General features: G+C 45.3%; 1 pseudogene; it reads right to left on the bottom strand.

Moving 5' to 3' along the window:
* Positions 1–2,960: 2,960 nt before the first annotated feature.
* LOC138472326 (NXPE family member 3-like) overlaps positions 2,961–7,389 on the bottom strand; it is a 206,656-nt pseudogene continuing 202,227 nt past the window's right edge.

Raw genomic sequence — 7,389 nt, 5'->3', positions numbered from 1 at the left:
ACAATTCAACAATGTGTGGTATAGCTACATGAGCTCAATGGTGAAACAGAGGGCAAACGGAAGCTGCTATGTCTGCTCCTTAATCCCCCATGCTGTCAGTGTCTGAATATGGTTCCCCCTGCTCTTGGTCACTCAGAGCCCCCTCCTCCTCACCTAATGTTGCGTCTTCAAGTAGTCAGCCTTTTTTTTCTTCCAAAGTGGCCCTTTTCTTTTGTGCAGGTAGGGTCTGCCACGGGAGGAAGCCACCGTGGCCGTTAAGAGGTGGGCGGTCCGGTGGCCCCTCTTCCAGAACAAACCAAGCAGGAGGGAAAAAGCCAGATGGCATAAAACAAATCTTAGTGGATGGGTGCTGTCTGGACCCAGGAGCCGTATCGGCCACTGTAGGGACTGATGGTAAGTAAATGAGCGAGGGAGTGGGTCAAGGTTCCAGGAGGATGAACAGCCGCCAAAGCGCTACCCAATAGCAATAGCAGAGGGAAAGTGGCAAAAAGAAAGGAATCCCCCTGGAAGGTGGATAACCCCTGACAACAGAGTACGGAAGGGGGTAAAGAGAACCAGGCGAGCTTGGAAAGGAGAAGAGGAAGAAACAAGAGCAGGAGAGGAGGAGCAGAAGCGAGCAGCAATTGCTGTATCAGAGGGCAGCAGCGAGTCACAAGAGGGCAGAAGGGGGAGACAAGCAAAGCAAGGAGAGGTAGCGATTGGGCAAGAACTGCAGCGTGACAACCTGAAAGCCAGCCGCAAAGTAGGTTTCAACGTGGCGAGTTCTGGGTGTGCCGGAAAGAAAAGCCTTCCAGCGGCAGCAACGCGGCCGCAACAATAGACTGCAAAGGCTGTACGGGAAGAACGTAGAGGAATCGACATTGGCCGCCTCAGCGCCAATGATTTCACACATGCCAGACCCTGCGGCATGTGACACATGGACCGGGAGTGCCCAAATTGCTAGTACCCGAAGAAACGATATCGCTAGAGGCTCAGTGCTTAGTCCATCTAGTGCTTAGTCCATCTAGTACTATGTTCACTTAGCAGCTTGTTTCAAGGGCACAGAGTACAACTTGTGATGAGCAGAGATGAGGCAAAATGTGCCAAAAACCAACAGTGCAAGCCAAGACCACTTCTGAAGAATGGAAGGTGCACTGTTGGTAGCAGACCAATGGCAAGAAGCAATAGTGTGTTGTTCAGCTGGGGTGTCTGGTGCTGCAACGTGGGAATGGGGATGTACCGGGTCCGGGTCCCGGGAAAGGGAATTACCGGGCCCTCCAAGGTTGGAATGGCCCGGTATTTCCCCATTCCAGGAACCCGGACCTGGTATGGGGGTAGCCATGCTGCTAAAAGCGGCATGGCTACCTCCATTGTCGTAATGAGGCCCTTTGTCCCTTAAAACATACTGGGCATCATTACGTGTTGGGCACAAAGGTATTACCGGCACCGGTAAGGACACCTGTGCCGGTAATCCCTTTGCGCCCTATACTGAGTTCCCTTAGCGGGTCCCTTCCTTAACGCCTGGTCTGACCAGACGTAAAGGACGGGACCCGTTAAGGGACTTTAGAGCTAATAACGATACCGCAAATCGCGGTACCTTTATTAGCTACTTCCCCATTCCCATTGAGCCCTATGGGGGCTGAAATGGGAATGGGGAATGTTTTTTTCATTGGGGACTTACCGGTCCCTCCAAGGACGGAATGGACCAGTAAGTACCCATTGAGCCAGGTCGGACTCGGTACCGATATTGGAGGTAGTCATGGCGCAAATAGCGCCATGATTACCTCCATACTCGGAATGAGGCCCATTGCTTTGCTCTGAAGTACCCAGTGCGCTCCATGACCCGACTGACGTGTTTTTTTATTTTTGTGAAAACAAACCTTGTTACCTTTGTAAGAGATGCACCTAGCATTGTTTTTCAAAAGAATGTACATTTTTTGTCTGGTTGCCAGTGGTCCGCTCTGCAGGGGCAATACTGGAACAGCTAATATAAAAACGTCATTTTACAGGAGCAATATGGTATTTTGGGGACAGCATCATGAGTGTTTCCTCACAGTGGCAATACCTGCATTAGAGCGTGTATCCAGCACGAGCGGGTTCCTCACGTGGCAATAACAACATATATTGACGCAGCCAGATGAAAACATCTTGCAGTTGGAGTATTGCCATTATTAATCATAACCAACATACATGTGTTCTCACAGCAGTGGTAATACTAGACGTAATGGTCAAAGTCAACATGAGTGTGTTCTTACTAATCCAATACTGACATACATTGGCACTGCCAGCATGAAATGTCTTCTTAGTGATAATAATGGCGTTAGTGGATGTATCCAAATTGAGTGGCCAAACTGGCATACATGCACAGACAGCATGAAAGCATCTTCTTAGTTGTGACACCAGCATTTTTGGGCACAGTAACATGATTGTGTTCTTTATGTGGCAATTCTGGCATATATTGGTGCAGCCAGCAATGAAACAACATGAAAATCTTTTTGCAGTGATATTATTCGCATATATTGGAACAACCAGAATGAAAACATCTCAAAGTGACAATATAGGTGTTACTAGGCATGACCAAAATGCTTGTGTCCCACAGTGGCAATAGCAGCCTTACTGGCATAGCTAGCGTGATACTAGCTTACATACACCCATCCAGCATGGAAATGTCTTCTTAGTGGAAATACTGGCAATATTGGGCATAACCAACATGAGTGTATTCTTACAATGGTAATACTGGCATATTTGGTGACCAAAGGCGCCAAGACAATGGCCCTCATTACAACCCTGGCGCTAAACCATGGTGCTAGTAACTAGCACCGAGGTCCCTTTCCGGCACCCTACTTTAACGGCTGGTAAAACCAGCCGTTAAGGTCGGGTCCCGCAAAGGGACCTCGTAATCAGGCGTTAAGGGTTTAACGTCACTGACACCTTTTACGGTGCCGTTAAACCCTTAACGACAGGGTTGTAATGACCCCCAATATGTTTGAAAAGGCTTGTGTGTACTTGTGATGACATTGCATCTACTGGAGTTCTCCATGTGTGACGCCACAGAAGTGATTGTCAATTTTATAGCTTTTTAGGCAATCTATAGAGAATTCCAAACTTTAATAATACATTTGCAAAATATTCGTGAGGAAGAACATGATTCACCCCCCAAACACCACTTGATTAGTTCAGACTCCAGTCTCCCACTATTCCCAGTCATTTACATGGATTACTGGACATATTACTCACCACCAGTTAAATAAATTCACCAACCACCAATAAAGAGGCATCAATGCCGTCCGTCATGTATGTGCATTGCAGCCAGCATTACAATTACTTCTTATGGATTGAACATGCATTTGTAGGTGTACATTGCAGGTGGGATTCATATGGATCCAAGCCACTCTGACCTCATCAAAATGACATGTAGTAAGAGCCACTGGTGTATTTCCTGAGTGGAACAGGAGTAAAAGGCAGAGATGACTTTACTCCATATGCCCCACCTCTATGCAGGAAATCGGAGCAGAATGGCCTAGGGGGCCTCATTACAAGTATGGCGGAGCGGGAAAGAATTGGTGGTAACAGAATTACTGCCAATGCTCCTGCTCGGCCATACTACGAGCATGGCCCTGGAGGGGAGGATTTACCTCCTGCATCGTGCTGAGGTGAATCCTCCAATTATCCACCAAAAATCCTGAAAAATCTGCAGAATTGATGTGGCAGAATTACCTCTGCAGTAATTCCAACAAAAAAGGCCTTTAGATTCCTATGGAATTTACCCAACTCATTATGAGCCCCTATGTACTTAACTTATCTGTGCCTCATAATATATTCTGAGAAGTTCACTGCCACCTGCAAAATATATCAGGATTAGTGGCTCAGTCTCTAAAGCCATGTGTTTTAGTTTGTCTCTCTGTTCTCAGGTTAATGTCGATCAATCAAAATTAGTGTCAGTTTCTCTGTGTGTGTGTTCTCACCATTAGTGTCTTGCTCATGTTTGGTATACTTATATTTTGTGCTTAGTGTCTCTATCTCTCCTGGTTAGTTTTCCTGCCTCTCAGGTGGACCTTCTGTCTTCCGAGTGGAGTGTTTCTCTCTGTGAGAGTCTGTCTCTTGAAGTTAACGACTTTGTGTTTCCAGAAAGAGGCCGATTCTGAGTGAAGGAGGAACACTTCACTTACAAACGCCATATTCTGATGACGAAAGAATGTGGTTCAGGGACATGACAGCTTTGGCTTTTGCATGTACCTGATGTATGGCTTGACAACAGCCCTAGCAACCATCAGAAATGCAGGGAAGACATATGGAGGGGATTCTCCTAGCAGCACGACAGAAAAATGAGAATAAATATGGTACCTTAGAGGTGCCGTTAAACTCCACTGCACATATTTTCCCTTTTGTAAACAATCAATTTCATAGACTGCAGCACCACTTTTCTAGTTTAATGAAAGTTTAAGAAAACTTTCTTAAACTATAAAGTGGCAGTCTATTAAGAAATGCTTGCAATGTCACCGGAGCACATGTTTCTGCCACAGCGTGTGATTTTAGCCGCTTTTGCTGCTGGAAAGCACATCTACCCTCAAATATTTCCACCTACCGCAGAATGATGGTGCTGGAAACTGGAGGGGAGAATGTCGGCTTTCCACACACATTTTATCACGAGCTCAGAATCAGGCCCTCAGTGTAACATTGACTGATATTACTGACTCAGTAAGCAGGTTTAGATCTTGGAGCTAATGCTTCATTCTGATGAGGTCAGTGTCCACATCTCAGACTTTACTAGGACAGATGAAGGAGAGAAACATATCCACTTGATTCCTGGTAATGGGTCTCTGGGGATGGAGGCTCTCTGGTAGATAGTGACATGATGTTGTCTCCCAGGCATCAACAAACGCTACATGCATCCCATAGAACATACTCCTTAGGATACGGTCCAGTTGATGAGAGAGCCAGTTGCTTCCATGAAGATGACCCGTGTTGGCTGTTTTTATGATCACTGTGGTCTTAGGGCTCCTCTCCAAGAGCTAAGTGATGGCCCTTCGGATTCTTCTCAGACGCTGGATGTACACCTCCACTGGAAAGGAGGTGAAGTGGGCCCAGAGATTAAAGGCAATCACTACGTCTCGTCCACCACCAATGCCTGCGATGTCATTGGCCATGTAGTGGGTATCTGCCACCATCATCTTGGCCATGCGTAGGGGCTTCCCATGCACCCTCCATTGCATTAGGAGGCCATTTTCTTGGTCTGTTGCCAGCAGCGGACCGGCCTGTGGTTGCACATGTAGGTCTATGCTCTTCAGGGCTAGTAGAGAGAAAAATAGATGGATTACCAGTGGGGAAGGAAAAGGGAGGCAATGCATCACGCAACATGTCTAGACAATTTGAAAGGTTATGGACCGATCATACATCTTGCTCCCCCCCACGTACACTCATAAATACAATCCCCATGAAGCCACTTGATGGAGAATGAAAACTACACCTGTTAGCTTGAGGTCAGAAAATGCAATGGTGGCTTTACTCAGGTGATTTTTGAATATTTTCCCCTTCATCTGTCACTTTTCGTTCACTTAACCTTCAGAACAAAAGCATTTGCGGTTTGAAATGAGTAGCCGACCATCACGTGATAGCTCTGCAAGTACACTACTCTCAAAGGTAGTCACTGCTTCACTCATTGTTCACTCAAGACTCAATCTGTGCCCCACCCGGCTTGGTCACCTGATGATCAAACACATCGTTATCAAACGCTACTATGGCAACAAATCTGAACTCCACCATTAGGGTTTCTTCTTATCTATGGAAGCAAACCTGAGGGCCAACCCCTCCCGCTCTCAGACATGGACCGAGATGACTTCGCCAACCACCTCTCCTCCAGCATCTCCTCCAGCATCAAGGAGTTTGGCTTCTACATCAACCCCAACAGGAACCTCATGCATTGCATGAGAAAAGACATTGCAAACAGCATAGTACCATTGGAGGCCTCTTTTTAGTTTCAGATCATTCCTCCCGCACAATAACTTACCAAGCTAAAATCAGGTCAGGCAACGTGCATCTCACTAGTCATCACACCCTGGTCCTAGGCATATGAAAGAAATCGTATGCACACACCAGGCAGGTTGATAATTAACCAGTGCAGGTATGGCAACAACACCTGTGGTAAAAAGAACACCACAGCTCAGGCTGGCCATTCCAGACAGCACCATGGTCGTTCTATTTTGCATACTGTTAAGAATGCATCCACAACAAAAATATTGACCTTTTGGCAGACAACCTCTCCATTTCCGTCTCTTTGCATCGTGCACAGCATAAACCATGAAATCCCAAAAGCTCCTAAAGAAAGGACAAGAAATCTTGCCTATCTATGTCCTCCCATTTCATGGAACAATCTCAACTAACTCTCAGATGAACCCCTGACTTCAGGGTTTTATAATAGAGTAGAAACCTAGACAAGACTCCTGCAGTCTAGCCCGGCCCACTGTGATAATGCAATTCCCTCTTAACCACCTCCACTCCTCCCACAGTTCCTTACCTCTATACCTCAAAGAGTTTACTGTGCTGAACACCTCATTGATTTATTTTGTACATTTGTACCCAGTCCACAAAATGTGCAGTCCGTACTATCCATTGGCTAGTGATTTTTCACTGTTGACGTGTAAGTAATGGTGTGCTACGTCAATGTATAGAATTGAGGTGGGGGTGTGACTCCTTTCTGGCTGGCTAGTAGCGATTGAATTTGTGCCCTCTGTTTGTACCATTCCATCATCCAGGGGTCCCTGCACTGTGTATATTTGAGTGTAAACGTCCCTATCTTCTATCTGTAACCTACCACAACTTAAGATGCTTGTCCTACACAGAGCAATCCATAATGCCATTCACCGTTGTGAGTGATGTAGCATAAATATCACTAGTGAACTAAAACATAATAGAAACAAGAGTCACTGCTCCACTGACATCTGCCTGTTTCTTCATCACAGGGTCCAGCAAATAGGGAGTTTGTAAGGGTGTGTTACTTTTTTTTATTGTTGCATATATACTTTAAAGAAACCTTACACAACATAAATAACATTAAAAGAATTAATTTAAAAAAATAACAACAATCCCACATACAACTACAAGAAAGGAGAACAATTCATATACAAAAGAAAAAAAAAGAAAAGAAATATATACATTTGCTTAATACAAAACTATTCCACAGAATCTCATCTCAATAAACCAACATTGCATAGTTCCAAGTTTTTCTTATCCAATTCTGAATTAAGGAAAATCAGGAAATAATTCAAAGCTAAAACCAAAGAGACGCTAGTACCCCACATGCACCTGCACCAAAACAGGTTCCTGGACACTTCTGAGGTGGCAACAATCTTCTCCTTGAAACACTTAACACGTTCTGCCTCAAAATAAGACCATTCAACAACCAAATGCCTT

Source organism: Ambystoma mexicanum, chromosome 1p (assembly GCF_040938575.1).
Source record: "Ambystoma mexicanum isolate Mex_15411 chromosome 1p, UKY_AmexF1_1, whole genome shotgun sequence".
In the NCBI taxonomy this organism is placed as follows: Eukaryota; Metazoa; Chordata; class Amphibia; order Caudata; family Ambystomatidae; genus Ambystoma; species Ambystoma mexicanum.
This window is presented reverse-complemented; position numbering and strand designations above follow the sequence as displayed.